This window comes from Aethalodelphis obliquidens, unplaced genomic scaffold, assembly GCF_003676395.1.
Source record: "Aethalodelphis obliquidens isolate GAN/ISIS:26980383/991018 unplaced genomic scaffold, ASM367639v1 scaffold64, whole genome shotgun sequence".
In the NCBI taxonomy this organism is placed as follows: Eukaryota; Metazoa; Chordata; class Mammalia; order Artiodactyla; family Delphinidae; genus Aethalodelphis; species Aethalodelphis obliquidens.
In genome coordinates this window covers 7,790,574-7,813,381 of record NW_020838008.1, presented here as the reverse complement: position 1 = coordinate 7,813,381, position 22,808 = coordinate 7,790,574, and the positions used below count along the sequence as shown (strand labels likewise).

At 38.4% G+C, this 22,808-nt stretch overlaps 1 long non-coding RNA gene across 1 annotated transcript in view; it reads right to left on the bottom strand.

Annotated features, from left to right (window-relative positions):
* Positions 1-882: 882 nt before the first annotated feature.
* The window catches only part of LOC113610601 (uncharacterized), a 168,625-nt gene continuing 146,699 nt past the window's right edge, over positions 883-22,808 (bottom strand). Inside the window, exon 3 of the long non-coding RNA XR_003429142.1 lies at positions 883-1,960. This is a non-coding gene — a long non-coding RNA (uncharacterized LOC113610601). The remainder of the gene's footprint in view (positions 1,961-22,808) is intronic.

The following is a 22,808-nucleotide window of genomic DNA, read 5'->3' as shown; positions in this document are numbered from 1 at the left end:
CCCTTCATTTAGTAGCCTTTCCTCAAATCTACAGTGCCATATAAGCATTATCTTGGAAATCAGAATAAAGAAATCTTTGGTCATGATTTATCTTCTACTTTTTCTCTGTAAAAATGCACCATAAGGAGTATGGTATGTAACTTATGGGCTAAGGAATTGGACATGTGTTAAAAGTGAAGAGATTTTAGGATTCTGTTCTACTCAAATTTAACTTCAAATTTCAAAAGAGTACCCATATCTTAAACCCCCATGATTGATGAAGGAGAGTGAAGGAAGAAGAATTCTCATTTCTAACTATATTCTGTTATTTTAACGAGGAGATGGCTACTATGGTTTCTTCAGTTTGATGACAGCTAATTATCCAAACCATTAAAACAAAAGGATGTGGATGTATGGATAAGAGGTATACGTCTATATTTTCTTTGTCTTGTCAATGGAGACAGGCAATATTTGGATGTTTGGGATTTTTTTGTTTGTTTGTTTTGCTATTTTTAATGATCTGAGTAGACTCTGGCAAATGGCTATCCTAAAAGAGAATTTGGGCTGCTTAGTAATTGAACATTGAGTTATCACATGAAGTAAGAGGAGATTCCAAGCTTGAAAGGCAGACAAAGTCAAAGTGTGTGTGTGTGTGTGTGTGTGTGCGCGCGCGCGCGCACGCGCGCGAATGTGTGCACGAGAAAGAGAGAGAAGGAGAGAAAGAAAAAGAGGCATCAAAGTCTAGGTAACAAATGCAGGAGTTTAGAAAACGATTGACAGAAGTAAAGAATCAGACTTTCTTGGGTCTGTTGATTTTTCAATAATAATTTAAAAAGTTAACATTTTTGAGCACTTTCCTGGCAATTTTTGCCAGTATTCTGGTTTTGACATAAGTCATCTCAATTAATTCTTATAGCAATTTGTGTGTGTGTGTGTGTGTTGGAATAGTATCTATGATTATTTTCCAGAGGAGGAAGAATAAGCTATGGCAAAATAATTTCCCCAAGGACACTTAATTAAAAAGTAGCTGGCAGAAGCTGGATTTGAACTCAGGAATTTCTAGATCAAGAACTGAAAGTTCTTAGCCATTATATTACAATGTCTCCCATGATCAATTGCTCCTATCCAAGACCAGGAGGTGTATGATTTATGGGTGATTTGGGCTGGCATAGAGAAGCAAGAGCCTCCTGAAAGACAAATAAAGCAGGAAAGCAACTGAAATTCTCCTATAGCTCTACTAGTTAAATATATATTATACAGGAAAACTTAATTTTTTTAAAGGACAAGTATCTTTCTCAAATTCCCTTAAATGCCTAGCAAGTTGATGCTAGGAAATGTGCCATTTTCTCATCCTTTTAGTATATTCTTTCTCATCATAATGCCTTCCTCCAAATAGCAAATGGTAAATGAGGGGAAAAAAATCTATATGAAAAAATGTGGCAAGAATATTGAAATAGCAATTAAGAACAGATGGATGTTTTGTAAGTACAAACGAGTTTTAAAATAAATGAGGGTTCACAAGAGGTTTGTGAGAATCAGTTAATATCCTATTGAAATACTGAGACACATATGTAAAAGTCTACCAAGTTCGGCTCTATTTGTGAGTCACCAGCAGTAGTACAGAATATTTTTGCACAACAGCCAAATTAAGCACCTCTTTCTAATCTTCATGTCACAACACTTTTTAGATATAATTCACCCCTTATTTCCCAGCCCAGGTTTTTGACTGACAGTACCTTTTCTACTAGATGAGAAAGCACCTACCAATGTCAAAACACAGGGCTTATATTCTAGTAACCTGTAATCTTAGACTTGAGGTCACTGTGGGTCCTTATACTCACTATTTGCCTCCAATCAAAGATACTTGGTCCAAGAGATCCAGATGAAGAAACTGGAGCAGAGGAAAAGTGATCCTCACCTCACATAAGATCTTCTCAGGTGTGTCTTGTGTAGAGAAACAGGAAGTTTCTTGAAGCCACTGCTGAGAAACAAAATTAGAAAGAACATGTGGATCCAGGTTCAGTTTTTTGGTTTGTTTGTTTGTTTGTATAAAGTATGGTGACCCTATTCACTAGCAAAATGTGGCCTGGTGAGTATAAAGACACCAACATTATTTTCTCCAAAATTGCCCTCAGGGAGAGGAACAACCTTGAGCAAATATTACCTCCATTTGATGGACAGAGATACAAACAGGGAGAGTCCAGTGCAGCTCTTTCATTTCAAAAGAACCATTAGTACACAGGGCAATCCTTAACTCTATTTGCTCCCTATTAAGATGTGGAGTAAAAATAATTTACTGATGGCTTCTCAGAAAGAAGGGCATCGAATTTTGGAAGCTAGCATTTAGGGTACCAATAATGATATCTAATTATTGAATAGTTACCTTATGTTAGGTATTATATTAAGAGTTCCATGTATAGCATTTCATTTAATCTTCATAGTGACACATTAGAAAGTACTATTATAACTACACGACAGATACAAAAACTGAGGTGCAGAGATGTTAAAGAATTTACTCTATACCAAAACAAGAAGTAAGTGGACTGCAAACTGAGTCTAGGCAGTCATGAAATTCCCTTGAAGAGAAAAGATTATGAAAAAAGATAAAATTTACTTTATGAATTTAATATGCTATTCAATATTAATATTTAATGTGACATTGTTAAGGAGAATGAAGTAGCACTTGGGATATGTAATCAAATATAACTCCATGTAAAACTTGGATATCTGACTTCAAAATACTGTCCCTTCTGCCTTGCAGTTTTTGCAGGAGTTGCTTATTCAGAAAGTGATGGTCTCCTCCTTCCTATTGCAATGAAGCCACCTGTGCATGCATATCTGCAGATGATAATCATCTATGGGACAAGATGGAGAATGGGGAAGAAGTTGAGGAGGGCAGAACTATGAAGAACTTGTGGTATGTCATAACCACATTCTCTTTGTGACAGTCAGTGTGCCGCTGGTCTTTTCCTCCCTGATAAGAATTAGAGCACTGATAGGAAGAACACTCTTTGACAAAAATCACAGCAAGATCTTTTTTGATCCACCTCCTAGAGTAATGGAAATTTAAAAAAAAATAATAAACAAATGGTACCTAATGAAACTTAAAAGCTTTTGCAAAGCAAAGGAAACTACAAACAAGATGAAAAGACAACCCTCAGAATGGGAGAAAATATTTGCAAATGAATCAATGGACAAAGGAGTAATCTCCAAAATATATGAACAGCTCATGCAGGTCAATATTAAAAAAACAAACAACCCATAAAAAAAATGAGCAGGAGACCTAAATAGACATTTCTCCAAAGAAGACATACAGATGGCCAAGAAGCACATGAAAAGCTGCTCAACATCACTAATTATTGGAGAAATGCAAATCAAAACTACAATGAGGTATCACCTCACACCAGTTAGAATGAGCATCATCAGAAAATCTACAAGCAACAAATGCTGGAGAGGGTGTGGAGAAAAGGGAACCCTCCTACACCATTGGTGAGAATGTAAATTGATACAGCCATTCTGGAGGACAGGATAGAGGTTCCTTAAAAAAACTAAAAATAGAATTACCATATGACCCAGCAATCCCACTACTGGGCATATACCCAGAGAAAACCATAATTCAAAAAGACACATGCACCCCAATGTTCATTGCAGCACTATTTACAATAGCCAGGACATGGAAGCAACCTAAATGACCACTGACAGACGAATGCATAAAGAAGATATGGTACATATATACAATGGAATATTACTCTGCCATAAAAAGGAACAAAATTGGGTCATTTGTAGAGACGTGGATGGATCTAGAGACTGTCATACAGAGTGAAGTAAGTCAGAAAGAGAAAAACAAATATCATATATTAACGCACATATGTGGAACCTAGAAAAATGGTACAGATGAATCGGTTTTCAGGGCAGAAATAGAGACACAGATGTAGAGAACAAACGTATGGACACCAAGGGGGGAAAGTGGCTTGGGGGTGGTGGTGGTGTGATGAATTGGGAGATTGGGATTGACATATATATACTAATATGTATAAAATGGATAACTAGTAAGAACCTGCTGTATAAAAAAATAAATAAAATAAAATTCAAAAAAAACAATAAAGAATCAGAGCACTGCGACTTTGGAGCATTCACCTTGCTGATAGAGAGGGGAGATGTAAATACCAGGAGGAAAGAGTTAATGGGTAATACTTTCCTTTCCTGAGAAGGTCCACATAAATGAAAATATTCCCAGGAACCATTTTATTCTGCCTCCTAAAATTTAATCTCAAAATACTATTTATTCAGACATTTGCCCATTGTTTCATTAATTTTGTTCAGTAGACATGTTTTTTGTCTTATCACATGGTGTTCAACTGTAAATTGTTTTTGCATCCAGACTTTGGTTTGCAATAATCCCAGCAGTAATTTCTTTTTTTTGTTTGAATTTTATTATTTATTTTTTAATACAGCAGGTTCTTATTAGTTATCTCTTTTATACGTATTAGTGTATACATGTCAATCCCAATCTCTCAATTCATTCCACAACCACGACCACCCACCACCACTTTCCCTGCTTGGTGTCCATAAGTTTTTTGTTCTAGTTCTGTGAAAAATGCCACAGGTAATTTGGTAGGAATTGCATTGAATCTGTAGATTGCTTTGCATAGTATAGTCACTTTGACAATACTGATTCTTCCAATCCAAGAATATGGTATATCTCTTCATCTGTTTGTGTCATCTTTGATTTCTTTCATCATTGTCTTTAGTAATCTGAGTACAAGTCTTTTATCTCCTTAGGTAGGTTTATCCCTAGGTATTTTATTCTTTTTGTTGAAATGGTGAATGGGATTGTTTCCTTAATTTCTCTTTCTGATCTTTTGTTGTTATTGAATAGGAATGCAAGAGATTTCTGTGTATTAATTTTGTATCCTGCAACTTTACCAACTTCATTGATTAGCTCTAGTAGTTTTCTGATGGCATCTTTAGGATTCCCTATGCATAGTACCTTGTCATCTGCAAACAGTGACAGTTTTACCTCTTTTCCAATTTGTATTACTTTTATTTCTTTTTCTTCTCTGATTGCTGTGGCTAGGACTCCCAAAACTATGTTGAATAATAGTGGTGAGAGTGGAAATCCTTGTCTTGTTCCTGATCTTAGTGGAAATGCTTTCAGTTTTTCATCATTGAGAATGATGTTTGCTGTGGGTTTGTTGTACATGGCCTTTATTATGTTGAGGTAGGTTCCCTCTATGCCCACTTTCTGTAGAGTTTTTATCATAAATGGTGTTAAATTTTGTCAAAAGCTTTTTCTGCATCTATTGAGATGATCATATGGTTTTTATTCTTCAATTTGTTAACATAATGTATCACATTGATTGATTTGCATATATTAAAGAATCCTTGCATCACTGGGATAAATTCTACTTGATCATGGTGTATGATCATTTTAATGTGCTGTTGGATTCTGTTTGCTAGTATTTTGTTGAGGATTTTTGCATCTATATTCATCAGTGATATTGGTCTGTAATTTTCATTTTTTGTACTATCTCTGTCTGGTTTTGGTATCATGGTGATTGTGGCCTCATACATTGAGTTTGGGAGTGTTTCTTCCTCTGAAATTTTTTGGAAGAGTTTGAGAAGGATGGGTTTTGGCTCTTCTCTAAATGTTTGATGGAATTCACCTGTGAAGCCATCTGGTCCTGGACTTTTGTTTTTTGGAAGATTTTTAATTACAGTTTCAATCTCATTACTTGTGATTGGTCTGTTCATATTTTCTACTTCTTCCTGGTTCAGTCTCAGAAGTTTGTATCTTTCTAAGAATTTGTCCATTTCTTCCAGGTTGTCCATTTTATTGACATAGAGTTGCTTGCAGTAGTCTCTTATGATGCTTTGTATTTCTGTGTTGTCCATTGTAACTTCTCCTTTTTCACTTCTAATTTTATTGATTTGAGTCCTCTCCCTCTTTTTCTTGATGAGTCTGGCTAAAGGTTTATCAATTTTGTTTATCTTCTCAAAGAACCAGCTTTAAGTTTCATTGATTTTTTTGCTGTTGTTTTCTTCGTTTCTATTTCAGTTATTTCTGCTCTTATTTTTATGATTTCTTTCTTCTACTAACTTTGGGTTTTGTTTGTTCTTCTTTCTCTAGTTCATTTAGGTGTAAGATTAGATTGTTTGTTTCAGATTTTTCTGGTTTCTTGAGATAGGATTGTATTTCCATAAACTTCCCTCTTAGAACTGCTTTGGCTGCATCCCATATGTTTTGGATCATCATGTTTTTGTTGTCATTTATCTCTAGGTATTTTGTGATTTCCTCTTTGATTTCTTCAGTGATGTGTTGGTTATTTAGTAATGTATTGTTTAGCCTCCATGTGTTTGTGTTTTTTACGTTTTTTCCCCTGTAATTCATTTTTCATCTCATAGCATTGTGGTTGGAAAAGATGCTTGATATGATTTCAATTTTCTTAAATTTACCGAGGATTCATTTGTGACCCAAGATGTGATCTATACTGGAGAATGTTCCATGTGCATTTGAGAAGAAAGTGTAATCTGCTATTTTTGGATGGAATGTCCTATAAATATCAATTAAATCTATCTGGTGTATTGTGTCATTTAAAGCTTGTGTTTCCTTATTAATTTTCTATCTGGATGATCTGTCCATTGGTGTAAGTTAGGTGTTAAAGTCCTCCACTATTATTGTGTTACTGTTGATTTTCTTTATAGCTCTTAGCATTTACCTTATGTATTTGGGTGCTCCTACGTTGGGTGCATATATATTTATAATTGTTATATCTTCTTCTTGGACTGATCCCTTGATTATTATGTACTGTCCTTCCTTGTCTCTTTTAACATTCTTTATTTTAAAGTCTATTTTATCTGATACGAGTATTGCTATTCCAGCTTTCTTTTGATTTCTATTTGCACGGAATATCTTTTTCCATCCCTTCACTTTCAGTCTGTATGTGTCCCTAGGTCTGAAGTGGGTCTCTTGTAGACAGCATATACACAGATCTTGTTTATGTATTCATTCAGTGAGCCTGTGTCCTTTGGTTGGAATATTTAATCCAGTCACATTTAAGGTGATTATCGATATGTATGTTCCTATTACTGTTTTCTTAATTATTTTGGGTTTGTTTTTGTAGTTCCTTTTCTTCTCTTGTGTTTCCCAATTACGGAAGTTCCTTTAGCATTTGTTGTAGAGCTGGTCTGGTGGTGCTGACTTCTCTTTGCTTTTGCTTGCCTGTAAAGCTTCTGATTTCTCCGTCGAATCTGAATGAGAACCTTGCTGGGTACAGTAATCTTGGTTGTAGGTTCTTCCCTTTCATCACTTTAAATATATCATGTGACTCCCTTCTGGCTTGTAGAATTTCTGCTAAGAAATCAGCTGTTAACCTTATGGGAGTTCCTTTGTATGTTATTTGTCATTTTCCCCTTGCTGCTTTTAATGATTTTTCTTTGTCTTTAATTTTTGCCAATTTGACTACTATGTGTCTTGGCGTGTTTCTCCTTGGGTTTATCCTGCCTGGGACTCTCTGTGCTTCCTGGACTTGGGTGGCTATTTCCTTTCCCATGTCAGGGAACTTTTTGACTATAATCTCTTCAAATATTTTCTCAGGTCCTTTCTCTCTCTCTTCTCCTTCTGGGACCCCTATAAGGAGGATGTTGTTACGTTTAATGTTGTCCCAGCAGTCTCTTAGGCTGTCTTCATTTCTTTTCGTTCTTTTTTCTTTATTCTGTTCCACAGCAGTGCATTCCACCATTCTGTCTTGCAGTTAACCTATCTGTTCTTCTGCCTCAGTTATTCTGCTATTGATTCCTTCTAGTGTAGTTTTCATTTCAGTTATTGTATTGTTCATCTCTGTTTGTTTGTTCTTTAATTCTTCTAGGTCTTTGTTAAACATTTCTTGCATCTTCTCGATCTTTGCCTCCATTCTTTTTCCAAGGTCCTGGATCATCTTCACTCTCATTACTCTGAATTTCTTTTCCTGGATGGTTGCCTATCTCCACTTCATTTAGTTGTTTTTCTAGGGTTTTATCTTGTTCCATCATCTGGTACACAGTCCTCTGCCTTTTCATTTTGTCTATCTTTCTGTGAATGTGGTTTTCGTTCCACAGGCTGCAGACTGTAGTTCTTCTTGCTTCTGCTGTCTGCCCTCTGGTGGATGAGGCTATTTAAGAGGCTTGTGCAAGTTTCCTGATGGGAGGGACTGGTGATGGGTAGAGCTGACTGTTGCTCTGGTAGGCAGAGCTCAGTAAAAATTTAATCTGCTTCTCTGTTGATGGGTGGGGCTGGGTTCCCTCCCTTTGGTTGTTTGGCTGAGGCAACCCAGCATTGGAGCCTACCCGGCTCTTTGGTGGGGCTAGTGGTGGACTCTGGGAAGGCTCACGCCAAGGAATACTTCCGAGAACTTCTGTCTTCCAGTGTCCTTGTCCCCATGGTGAGCCATAGCCATCCCCACCCCCCTGCAGGAGACCCTCCAACACTAGCAGGTAGGTCTGATTCAGTCTCTTATGGGGTCACTGCTCCTTCCCCTGGGACCCGATGCACACACTACTTTGTGTGTGCCCTCCAGTGTTGAGTCTCTGTTTCCCCCAGTCCTGTTGAAGTCCTGCAATCAAATCCCACTAGTCTTCCAAGTCAGATTCTGTGGGAATTCCTCCTCCCGTTGCTGGATCACCAGGTTGGGAAACCTGACATGGGGCTCAGAACCCTTACTCCAGTGGGTGGACTTCTGTGGTATAAGTGTTCTCCAGTTTGTGAGTCACCCACCCACCAGTTATGCGATTTGATTTTATTGTGATTGTGCCTCTCCTACCATCTCATTGTAGCTTCTCCTTTGTCTTTGGATGTGGGGTATCTTCTTTTTTGGTGAGTTCCAGTGTCTTCTTGTCGAAGATTGTTCAGCAGTTAGTTGTGATTCCGGTGATCTCACAAGAGGGAGTGAGCACACGTCCTTCTACTCTGCCATCTTGAACCAATCTCCTCTCTCTTGATGAGTAAAGTTTCTTTCCAGTTGCTCTCCTTTTTGTCAGAGTGCCAGTTCCACTTCCAGTATTGTTCTGCTTAGGTTGCTGGGAGGCCAGTAATTCCTTAACATAAGTTTTAAGAAAGACCATTTCCTAGAATTTTCTTTCAAAGAAGAGTATTAGTAAAAATATCTCTGAATTCTAAATACTCGTATTAAAGGAAAGACAGTACATTTACTCAGCCAACAATGGTTGTTGAGAACTACATTGTATATTCCCTACAATATCTGAGGAACTGTGAATTTGCAAATGAAGTTATGGTTTTTCCCCTTTCTGCAAGACTGCCTTTTATTCTCTTACTCTCCTATTTGCCCAGCAAAACAAGTTAAGAGTTTACACATTTTGTTGCAAAGATTCTGAGGGTTTGATGAATGTTCATTCATCCATTCTGCAAGCATATATTGTCCATTATGTATCGGGCCTGGGGTAGGTCCAAGATATTCAATCTTGAGTAGAACCTGGTGTAGGAATAGGAGCAGAAAATCAGTTGAATTTTGAAGACATAAAATGGAAGTGATTCCTTGAGTGGGTGTACTTGAATTTGAATTTTTGGCCTGTCATGTATTATCTGTATGACCTTGAAAATGGCACAATTTTTCTAAACTCCAGCCCCACACTGGTAGAATGTGATCATTAATTCATCTTTCACAGAACTGTTATGACAGTTTAATGACAATGTATAGAACGTATTTCTCAGCTGGCAATTTTTAATACATATTAATTCTCTCCTCATTTTTAATTCAGCCACACATAAAGGTAGACAAAGCAAATTCAGAAAGGATGTTTTAGTTATGGAGGTAGAAGGTGAATAAAAGCTTTTGGGAAATAAGCTCTCTGCTGAAATAATCTCACTTATTAGACTAAGGGAAGGTCTCTTAGAAAGGCCTTGCTTTCTTTCTCAGCCTGAACTCTTTTTTTTTTTTTTTTTTTTTGCGGTACGCCAGCCTCTCACTGTTGTGGCCTCTCCCGTTGTGGAGCACAGGCTCCGGACACACAGGCTCCAGACGCGCAAGCTCAGCGGCCATGGCTCACGGGCCCAGCTGCTCCGCGGCATGTGGGATCTTCCCGAACCGGGGCACGAACCCGTGTCCCCTGCATCGGCAGGCAGACTCTCAACCACTGCACCACCAGGGAAGCCCAGCCTTAATCCATGCTCATCAGAGTACATAAGACCAGAAAATATCACACTGAACCTCTGATAGTTTTGGCTTATTTTTCCACAGAGCACAACCCAAATGCGTTTTCCTCAGCATCATTTGATCTTTCATTAAATTAATAAACTTCTCTTTTGAAGACAGATTAATAATTCTATTTATTATGACATAACTATATGCAAAGGAGTTTATCCTTGGTCTTCACAACAATACTGTGAACTAGGTATATAATTATTTTTATTTTATGCAAGGGAAAAGTGAGACTTATAAAAGTGAAATAATTTGCCCAAACTCACATGTCTACTATGGAGGACTGAACTAAGGTTTGTCTGGCTGCAGTGATTATACTGCTTTGAAATTGCAATAAAAAATAATTATTCCACTTTTTAAGCAATTTCCCCAAGAAATAGAGGACAGAGGCCCTTGCTTCTTTACTTCAAAGGCTCTTGAAATGATATTGCTTAGCTGATACTCTCCTAAATTGGTTTATCCTATGGGAACAATTAAGCAATAATCACTTATAAGTGGCTTCAGGGAAATGCTGAAGATGGACCTTGTTAGTCTACAACTCCTAAACAAAATAATTGAAAATATGGCCGTAGTTAAAATAGCTTTTTGTGGACTTCCCTGGTGGCATAGTGGTTAAGAATCTGCCTGCCAGTACAGGGGAAATGGGTTCGAGCCCTGGTCTGGGAAGATCCCACATGGTGCAGAGCAGCTAAGCCTGTGTGCCACAACTACTGAGCCTGTACTCTAGAGCCCACAAGCCACAACTACTGAGCCCACGTGCCACAGCTACTGAAGCCTACATGCCTAGAGCCTGTGCTCTGCAACAAGAGAAGCCACCTCAATGAGAAGCCCGCACACCGCAAAAAAGAGTAGCCCGCACTCACCACACCTAGAGAAAGCCTGTGCACAGCAATGAAGACACAATGCAGCCATAAACAAACAAACAAACAAATAAATAAATAGGTGATGTGTGATCACTACACACTTGTAAAAATAAATACCTTTTTGTTTCTGTGGAATACATGAGAATATATGGAATAAATTAAGGCACATTTGTTTGTATAAGAGCATAATATACATTTGATACAAAACGGAAATTTGGGGCAAGAATGCACTGCTTTTGTCCTGATAGAAAGAAAATGATGCCTAATGGGGCAGAGTCAAGATGGCAGTGTGGGAAGATGCGGAGTTTGTGTCTCCCCACAACTAGGGCACCTCCTGGATGCTGGTGGGGGACCTCAATGCCCAAGGAGATGGGAGGATCCCCTGAGCGACTGAGTAGGACATGGAGGGAGTAAGGGGGGAGGAGAAGTGGAGGCCTACAGGACTGGCTCCCCTGAGGTGGTGGCTCGGGGGGGGAAGGGGTTCCCAGACCTGGACCCTTGGGGGCTAGGAGATCAGGGGAAATATGCCTAGCTTTCCCCTGCCCAATCAGGCCAGGAAGCCTATGGGGCTCCTGGGCCAGGCCCTCTGCCCTCCAAGGCCCTCTGGGACACGTTGGGCCTAGGGGAGTAGGAGGGAGGCAGGGGGAGAAGAGGAGAGGTGGCGGGCAGGGAGGGGCCCTCCTGGACTGGAGGATCAGGGGAGGTGCAACAGGCATTTCTGCCACCCACTCAGCCCTGGGAATCCTGTTGGGCTTCTGGGTCTGGTCCCCTACCTTCCGGGCCCCCACTGGCCATGTGGCTCCTTGGGCATCGGAAGGAGTGGCGGGGTGGAGAAGAAGAGAGGCCAACAGGGAGGGGCCCTCCGGGATCAGAGGATTGGGGTAAATGGGCCTAGCATTTCCCCCGCCCACTCGGGCCCAGTGAGCCTGCTGGAGTTCTGGACCTGATCCTCCAACCTCAAAGGCCAAAGACACTCCTGAACCCCTCCTGCTGTGTTGAGCCTAAGCCCCAACCTCTACCCACCAGGGCCTTTTCCAGCCCTGTGGGTCCTAAGCATAGGCCCCGCTCCCTGCCTAAACCGCAGCCCTGCCTAAGTACCGCCCCACCAGCCAAGGCCTCTTCTGGCTTTTTCTTTGCCCCCTCTTTTTTACTATTGTGGCTCTATTTTACCTTCCACTTCTTGTTTCATCTCTATTTGTATTTTTTTAATTCTCTCTAACATACCTGTTAGTTTTCTAATCTTGTTTTATTTTTTACTCTTTTACTCTGTTACTGTTCTGCTCCTTTTTTTCTTTTTCTTTTCTTGTTTTTGTTTTTGCTGCCCCATGCGACTTGCACAATCTTGGTTCACAAACCGGGCGTTGGGTCAGAGCTACCGTGGTGTGAACTCTGAGTCCGAACCACCAGACTAACAGAGAACCTCAGACCCCAGGGAGTATTCATCAGAGTTAGGTCTCCCAGAGGTCCTCATCTTGGCACCAAGACCCAGCTCTACCTAACAGCCTACAAACTGCAGTGCTGGAAGCCTCAGGCCAAACAATCAATAACACAGGAACACAATCCCACCCATCAAAAAAAAAAAAAAAAAAAAAAAAAAAGAGACAACAAGAAGATATATCACAGATGAAGGAGCAAGGTAAAAACCTACAACCAAATAAATGAAGAGGAAATAGGCAACCTACCTGAAAAAGAATTCAGAGTAGTGATAGTAAAAATGACCCAGAATCTCAGACACAGATGGAGGCACGGATTGAGAAAATACAAGAAATGTTTAACAAACATCTAGGAGAACTAAAGAACAAACAAACAGAGATGAACAACATGATAACTGAAATGCAAAATACACTAGAAGGAATCAATAACAATAACTGAGGCAGAAGAACGAATAAGTGAGCTGGAAGACAAAAGGTGGAAATAATTGCTGAGGAGCAGAATAAAGAAAAAAGAATGAAAAGAATTGAAGACAATCTCAGAGACCTCTGGGACAACACTAAACGCACCAACATTCGAATTATAGGGGTCCCAGAAGAAGAGAAAAAGGGTCTGAGAAAATATTTGAAGACATCATAATGGAAAACTTCCCTAGCGTGGGAAAGGAAATAGTCACCCAAGTCCAAGAAGCACAGATAGTCCCATGCAGGATAAACCCTAGGAGAAACACACCAAAACACATATTACTCAAACTAACAAAAATTAAATTCAAAGAAAAAATATTAAAAGCAGCAAGGGAAAAGCAAAAATAATATACAAAGGAATCCCCATAAGGTTATCAGCTGATCTTTCCAGCAGAAACTCTGCAGGCCAGAAAGGAGTGGCAGGATATACTTAAATTGATGAAAGGGAAGAACCTACAACCAAGATTACTCTACTCAGCAAGGATCTCATTCAGATTTGATGGAGAAATCAAAAGCTTTTCAGACAAGCAAAAGCTAAGAGAACTCAGCACCACCAAACCAGCTTTACAACAAATGCTAAAGGAACTTCTCTAGGCGAGAAACACAAGAGAAGAAAAAGACCCACAAAAACAAACCCCCCAAAATTAAGAAAATGGTAATAGGAACATACATATTGATAATAACCTTGAATGTAAATGGATTAGATGCTCCAAACAAAAGACAGGGATGGGCTGAATGGATATAAAAATGAAACCCATATATAAGCTGTCTACAAGAGACCCACTTCAGACCTAGGGATACATACAGACTGAAAGTGAAGGGATGGAAAAAGATATTCCATGCAAATGGAAATCAAAAGAAAGCTGGAGTAGCAATACTTGTAGCAGATAAAACAGACTTTAAAATAAAGACTGTTATAAGAGATAGGGAAGGACACCACATAATGATGAAGGGATCAATCCAAGAAGAACACATAAAAAATATAAATATTTATACATCCAATGTAGGAGAACCTCAGTACATAAGGCAAACGCTAACAACCATAAAAGAGGAAATCGACAGTAACACAATAATAGTAGGGGACTTTAACACCCCACTTACACCAATGGACAGATCATCCAAACAGAAAATAAATAAGGAAAAACAAACTTTAAATGACACAACAGGCCAGATAGATTTAATTGATATTTATAAGACTGTCCACCTGAAAGTGGCAGAATACACTTTCCTCTCAAGTGCACACAGAACATTCTCCAGGAGAGATCACCTCTTGCATCACAAATCAAGCCTCAGTAAATTTAAGAAAACTGAAATCATATCAAGCATGTTTTCTGACCCCAACACTATGGGACTGGAAATCAATTACAGGAAAACTATAAAACACTGATGAAAGAATTCAAAGATGACACAAACAGATGAAGAGATATACCATGTTCTTGGATTGGAAGAATCAATATTGTGAAAATGACAATACTACCCAAAGCAATCTACAGATTCAATGCAATTCCTATCAAACTACCAATGGCATTCTTTACATAATTAGAACAAAAAATTTTACAACTTATCTGGAAACACAAAAGACCTGAATAGCCAAAGCAATCTTGAGAAAAGAAAGCAGTGTTGGAGAAATCAGGCTCCCAGACTTCAAACTATACTACAAAGCTACAGTAATCAAGAGAGTATGGTACTGGCACAAAAACAGAAATATAGATCAATGGTACAGGACAGAAAGCCCACACACATACGGTCACCTAATTTATGACAAAGGAGGCAAGAACATAAAATGGAAAAAAGACAGCCTCTTCAATAAGTGGTGATGGGAAATCTGGACAGCTAAATGTAAAAGAATGAAATTAGAACACTCCTTAACAACATACACAAAAATAAACTCCAAATGGATTAAAGACCTAAATGTAAGAACAGACACTATAAAACTCTGAGAGGAAAAGACAGGAAAAACACTCTTTGACACAAACCACAGCAAGATCTTTTTTGACCCACCTCCTAGAGTAATGAAAATTAAAACAAAAATAAACAAATGGGACCTAATGAAACTTAAAAGCTTTTGCACAGCAAAGGAAACCATAAACAAGACAAAAATACAACCCTCAGAATGGGAGAAAATATTTGCAAATGAAGCAACGGACAAAGAATTAATCTCCAGAATACACAAGCAGCTCATGGAGCTCAATATCAAAAAAGCAAAACACCCAGTTAGGAAGACCTAAATAGACATTTCACCAAAGAAGACATACAGATGGCCAAGAGGCATGTGCAAAGATGCTCAATATCACTAATTATTTGAGAAATGCATATCAAAACTACAATGAGGTATCACTTCACACTGGTCAGAATGGCCATCATCAGAAAATCTATGTTCCATATATATGCGTTAGCATACGGTATTTTGTTTTCTCTTTCTGACTTACTTCACTCTGTATGACAAACTGTAGGTCCATCCACCCCACTACAAATAACTCAATTTTGTTTCCTTTTATGGCTGAGTAATATTCCATTTTATATATGTGCCACATATTCTTTATCCATTCATCTTTCAGTGGACATTTAGGTTGGTTCCATGTCCTGGCTATTGTAAATAGTGCTGCAATGAACACTGTGTTTGTTGTGCAACAGAAGGTACCACAGTATTGTGAAGAAATTATACTCAAAGAAAGGTTTATTTAAAAAAATCTATAAACAATAAATGCTGGAGACGGTGTGGTGAAGAGGGAACACTTTTGTACTGTTGGTGGGAATGTAAATTGATACAGCCACTGTGGAGAACAGTATGGAGGTTCCTTAACAAACTAAAAATAGAACTACCATATGACCCAGCAATCCCACTACTGGACATATACCCTGAGAAAACCATAATTCAAAAGGGCACATGTACCCCAATGTTTATTGTAGCACTATTTACAATAGCCAGGACATGGAAACAACCTAAATGTCCAACAATAGATTAATGGATAAAGAAGATGTGGTACATATATAGAATGGAATATTACTCAGCCATAAAAAGGAACGAAACTGGGTCATTTGTAGAGATGTGGTTGGACCTAGAGTCTGTCATACAGAGTGAAGTAAGCCAGAAAGAGAAAAACAAGTATCGTATATTAACACTGATGAAACTATTTGTAAGGCAGGAATAGAGATGTAGATGTAGAGAACGGACATGTGGATACAGTGGGGGAAGGCGGGGGTTAGATGAATTGGGATATTAGGTTTGACATAAATACCCTACCATGTGTAAAATAGATAGCTAGTGGGAACCTGTTGTATAGCACAGGGAGCTCAGCTCGGTGCTCTCTGATGACCTAGATAGGTGGGATGGTGGCGTGGGTAGGAGGTCCAAGAGGGAGGGGATATACGTATACATATAGCTGATTCGCTTCATTGTACAGCAGAAACTAACACAACGTTGTAAAGCACAATTTTACTCCAATTAAAAAGATAATGATGCCTCAAAATAAGGAGCCCTATATATATGATCAATATCAATCATATGTTTACCAAGTCCAGTAGTTTCTAATGCCAAAATGGGTTATATTTTAATAATTTTAAATGAAACTGAATGCATATTTTGTTATTATTTGAACAGAGAATTTGTTCTTTCTTCTTTATGGAAACTAAACTACAGTTTCAATAAAATATAAAGTAGTAGTATTAAATGTGAAATTAGATAGATAGAATTAATGTGTTGGGTATACTGATGTAAAAATCATAACAAAAAGCTTTATAAATCCTGACCTTCAAGGACTGTAAACAAGTAAGGCATGTTACATCCAGTTTTAAAAGTTTGGCTTCTTCTGGTGCCTAAAACTATAAACAAGAATGCAAGTTACAAATGAACCAAAGACTTGTACTTTTGGCCACTGATGGGGTAATTGGTACCAGACTAGTACTTCTGCCATTTAAAAAAACCCAAAAAAAGAAACCCCAAAAAAGCACCTTAGGAAACTGGATTAAATATATGAAAAATATATTCTTATATTGGACAAAACACCATACTGGATTGTGATTCATAAGGGGAGAAAAACAAAGGAGATGATTGCTATGATCATGCTGGCTTTCTGTCTGGAGGCATCTTCCAGATCTTAACACATAGAAGAGAGAACCAAACCAAACCAAAGCAGTTTCACTACGCAAAAGAGACAGATATAAGAAGTCAGGGAATCAGAGACAGCTAGAATTTGATGTGCATAGTACTAGATGAGAGGGAACTACACAGACAAAAAGCTCCAAAGATCTACACACATGTTCCATAGTCTTTGCCTGAATACTAAGCTGTGCGTGTGTGGAGTGAGATACCACCAGTCTGATTTCAAGTAACTTTTAACCTCCTGATAAAAGTTATTTTAAAATTGCAAATTCTTAAAATTTATTCATCAGGTGCTCCAGTTACAAAATAAAGCGTCATAAAAATATGAGGATACATTGAAAAACTAAGAACAAATAATGAAAAGAGATGAAGCAAAAGGAAATTTACTGCCCAGGGAGTGTCAAAATGAGTGAGCAGATTTACAAAAGTACACTTGACCATTTTGGTAAGTATAGAACTGATTAAATGCATGTAACTGCAAACTCAAGAAATGCCAGGTGTTATGAACCCAGAGCATAATGGTCCAGACCTAAGTTATTCTAATGCACTTTGAAACCAGTATTTCAGTACAGAATTGAGTTTTTGTCATGTTGTTTGCATTAGCAACTTTTCACAGTTAATACACTAAACTACCTTTTTTTTTTTTTTTTTTTAGTTTTTTTCTTTTGTAGCAACTTCCACCTAGACTCTCTCTGGTTTTTTGTTTGTTTTGTTGTTGTTTTGTTTTATTTTTCCTATTGCAGGGTTTAACTAAGACCAGACTCTGGGCTTTAGTCCCACCCGTTGTGGGTAGAGTACGGTATGAGTCTTTCTGGCACCTAATGTGCCCGCACAAAATCCTGTGCATCCTTGGTCTCAGGTTCCCTATCTAGCTACTCAATTGCCAACTGGAACGAGAGCACAATGCTGAGGCTCCACCCACCTCTCTAGGGCACTGACTCCTTATCAGGTTCCTGATTGTTTCCAGGGAGCTAGATCCTATGTCCTCTACCCCATGGATGAAACTGCTCCATGACAGAAACAATTTTTAATGGGTTGATATTCCCCTATGATGATACCCTCAGTGGCACACTATAATCCTGAACTACTTTAAAAACACATCTGCCTGCATTACAAGTCCCTTGGAAACCAATCACAATCCAAAGCAAGTTCAACTTCGTTGAGAAGGAGAGATGGAACAAGAGAAGTCATGCATGTGTAAACAATAATGAACTATTCTATGACTCAGTGTACAATAAATGCAACATTCCAATGTTTGTATCAAAAAGCTTACTGTCCAGATAGACAAAAATTCTAATATCTATCAACTTTCAGATTGACCACCATCTTTTATATAACAGAAGAACTCAGGGGCTTCTTTGGATTGGACATATAAAAAGCGACCTTGTCTGTAATCCACTGGTTTGCCTTATTATTTCTGATACGTGAAACCACTATCTGGCAATGGTTTCCACCAGTAATCATAGAACTACCATTGTGGGCAAGACAAAGAGATGTCCTCACAGGATAGTCTCAGCTCATCATAATCCTGACTTCAGAGATTCTCCCTGAGTTTCTAAAGCTGAGGAACAAGAAGTACACTTCCAGAGACATCTACACAGCCATTCCATGGTAGAAGTCCTAGGATCCTTGGGCACTAAGTGTGAGCAGAATACAGAACTCTACCACAGCTCAGTTTTTACAGAAAACTGTAGACTTTTTCAGAATTCCATCACACCCTCTGATGTCCAATTACATTCTTCTTTCACATGGAGCACCTACCTCCAACCCCATCTCTTCCTGAACAATTCAACTCTGTCATCTCAATAGGCCCACTCTTTCCAAACAAAGGCCTTTTTCAAATCTCACTTGAAAGTACTGGAAGCCCAAACCTTAAGCAGGAAGGCCTCAGTCTTCTCTTTAAAACATTCTTTTCACTACTCAATGTTGTAACAACAGTAGCAACAATAACAACCAAAATGGTATAAGGCCCCATGTTGCTATTGTAAAACGATGGATAATTTTCATTGAAATTTACTGTGTTCGTGGCATTCATCACTATCTGCAGTTCTGCTTTGTAAGATTACTTATTCATCTATTTATGTTGGAACCTTGCACTACACTCTCCATTTTGTCCATGACTCTATCCTCAATACCAAGAAAGTTCCCCATATATAGGAAGTATTCAATACATATTCTATTCCACTCCTTTGCACTTGCACTTATTCTCTTTTGTAAAAAAATAATAAACAGAAGCCTCAATTAAATAGAGTTGGGAGAGCAGAAGAGGGAGTTGTCACAGCCTACGACGACAGCAGAGCCCAAAAGGAAGAAGAGAGACACCTCTTCTTTCCTGGCAAGAACAAGCCAATGAAAAGCCATGAACTCTTTGTTTACTGTAGCCCTCCCAACTTCCTTTTCTTGTCTATGAAAGCATTCTTCTTTCCTTCACATGTGGAGACTTGCTTGCGGCTCGCCATGATTGCAGCCCCCAAACTGTAGTTCTCTGCTGATCCCAAATAAACCCATCTTTGCTGGAAAAATATCTGGCAGTCTATTTATTTCAGGTCAACACTTTCTTTTTTTTTTTTTTTTTTTTTTTTTTTTTTGCGGTACGCGGGCCTCTCACTGTTGTGACCTCTCCCGTTGCGGAGCACAGGCTCCGGACGCGAGGCTCAGCGGCCATGGCTAACGGGCCTAGCCGCTCCGCGGCATGTGGGATCCTCCCAGATCGGGGCACAAACCCATGTCCCCTGCATCAGCAGGCGGACTCTCAACCACTGCGCCACCAGGGAAGCCCAACACTTTCTATTCCTCTTCCAATACTGTCCCTGAATATTTTTCCTACTCCTGCATTAATCAACGTACCTAAAAATCTCATATTGAATGTAGTCCATAGAGTTTTCCTAGTAAATTCTACTAATTCTTTCTCCTTGATCCAGTCATTGATTGTTCAAATTGTACAGGTGTCACATATGCACAAACATATTTTTTCTGTGCCAAATTCATTATTCGGTCTAATAACTTGATTTTGGATAATACTTTGGTAAATATTACCAAATTTAAACAATCAATAGATGAACATTATTATTGTCTTTTCATTTTCTTTTCTATTATCCTAAGTTCTCACATTTGATTTTTCACCATTCAGTCATTTGCATGGGAAGTCATTTTGGAGTTCTACCTACTGTAAAAAATGTAGTCCCTTTTTTTCTCCATTAATGTTGCTTTTCCCATAAGAGAGCAGAGGATTTTAAATAGGGCATTATATGCAAGGAATATGTCATGGATATTAGGTGTTGACTTTTACTTAAAAGTTAAACATTAACCGATTAATGTATAGAAGGGATACACATCATGGGAATCAAAGACTGACCCCATTGTAGTAACCCAATTCCATAACATAGCTTAAAAAAAAAAGGAAAAAAGAATACTGTATTAGGAGCAACCTGGTTCTAGTCTTGGCTTTGCCACTTTTGGCAAAGTTTTAGGTTCTTTATAACCTGACTAGTTTGATGTAGTTTTCAAACATTTTTAAACAGTGGAATCAATTTTCCAAAGAAATCTTTCAATATAACGCATTAGATTAAACAGGTAAAGCGAAGGTGTTCGGATTAAAGCTGAAGAGGGAGATCTGGGGGCCTGGGGGCCTCCAAAGAAGTATGTCCACCTACTCTTCTCGCAAGACCTTTCACTTAAAGCAGCCTTCAAAGCAACTCCATGGAACACAGTTTAAATGAAATGCTCTTTAAAGTTTCTTCTATCTTAACCTCTTATGATAAACTGTAATAACTACACTTATCACAAAGACTGAGCTTTTTGTTATTATTTTTATTACTGTTGTTATTTGCTTTTCTCTTAGGGTAGAGTACAATTATGATTCATTAGGAGAAGGGAAGCTATTCTTTTTTTTCTCTAATCAATTATATGACCAGAAGACATGTCAGTTCATTGCCTGGAGTCCATGGGGACATTTTGACTGTCAGCTAGAATCCTTTACCTTTGAATTGCACTGGCATAAAATGGGCCCAGATTCCAGTGCTTTATTTTGTGTATGCAAATATTCTAGAGACAAATTCAAAGGCAGAATTAGTTCTGATCATTTCTCTTTCCTGGGGTTGGGAGGAAGAAGACAGAGTAAGGGTGAATGTTCATTCCTTTAAATTAGTGGCAACTGAAATAAAATGTAAGGTCCCTTTGAAATGTAGAAAGTGTTCAATCTCTAGACCATCTGCAGCAAACACTCCTGCATCCCTGGAAACAGTTTTATGCCACAGACTAGGAACTTCTCCAAAGTTACAATTACGTGATTCAAAACAGGCAATTTTCACCCCAATCTCGACTTTTCATTCCAGGTCTTAGTTAATGCTGTCTTGATGGTCGCTGTTTGATGAATCAGCTTTCCTGTTAACTAGAGGTGCAGGGCTATCATCTAATGAAAACAGTCTGTATTTTATGGCTCCCTGGGCTGCAGTTCTGCATATTAAAATGGAATTTCAATCTCACTGTTAGAAATAAAATCAAAAATAGCATCTGTGGTTTGAACAGAACTGAGAAAAATGCTGCTCATTTAATTTTAACAATATTTTTCATGCTAGACAGTATAAAGAAGCAGCCCTGGATATAATTTTAGAATGCCTATAAATTAGAAATAAATTGGTAGAAACCAACACAATAGTTCAGCGCATGGGTTAGTTCATTATATCTACAAATTTAAATGCTAAAAGTTTTTTGCTTTCATTAGGAGTTTGCCAAAATGTTCACAAATTAAGGTTTCCTACTGTTCTTCAAATTGCACTGGTAGCAGGTCACTTTCCACTCCTCCTGTTGCAAGTATTGGGCCTCTCTGATCACTGTCCGAAAGTTTCTTATCTCTCTAGGAATAAGTGCACATTCAATCAGGAAGAGGAATTCAAGAAGAAGATGAAAGAGAAATGAATTAATTGTTATAAAGACCAATAAGCAATGTCAGCAAAGTTACAAAGCAGTGTTTGCAGGTAGAAAGGACTCTTTTTTCTTTGGCAAGCTGAAGGGGTGTAGGACTGAGCGTTTAAGTGTCTTCTAAAAAAAAAAAAAAAACCTTGAATATAGGAATTATTAATATCTTTTTTACAGATGAGGAAATCTAGGCTCAGAATTTCTAAGTTAGTTTACTTATCAATTGTCAACCTATGACCTTTTCACTTTCAATGCCCAGGATCTTTGGGCATGAGCAGCCCATCCTAAAATATTCTGCCATAATTAATTTAACATCTCTACATATTATAAAGAAAATGAGAAAAGTTTTTCTAACATTTTATGAACAAAGAAAATATAACTAAACATTTAAGGAATTTTCATAGCTTTATCAATATTCCATATAAACTTGATTTGCCTTGTTAAACACAGTCAATGCAGTAATTTCCTGGAGTACTTACAAAAATGTTTAGGCAACAATTTAAACTCTAGCATGAGTCCAGCTCATTGTAGAGTGATATAATAATCACTATATGCTTAGGGTCAAGTTGAAAGAAATGAGTATGTGGGTAATACAGAATCATCTAATGTTAAAGTATATGGGTCAGTTTTTTTTTTTAATTAATTAATTAATTAATTCTGGCTGTGTTGGGTCTGTTGCTGTGCGTGGGCTTTCTCTAGTTGTGGCGAGCGGGGGCTGCTCTTCGTTGTGCGTGGGCTTCTCATCGCGGTGGCTTCTCTTGTTGCGGAGCATGGGCTCTAGGTGTGCAGGCTTCAGTAGTTGTGGCACGTGGGCTCTAGAGCACAGGCTCAGTAGTTGTGGTGCACAGGCTTAGTCGCT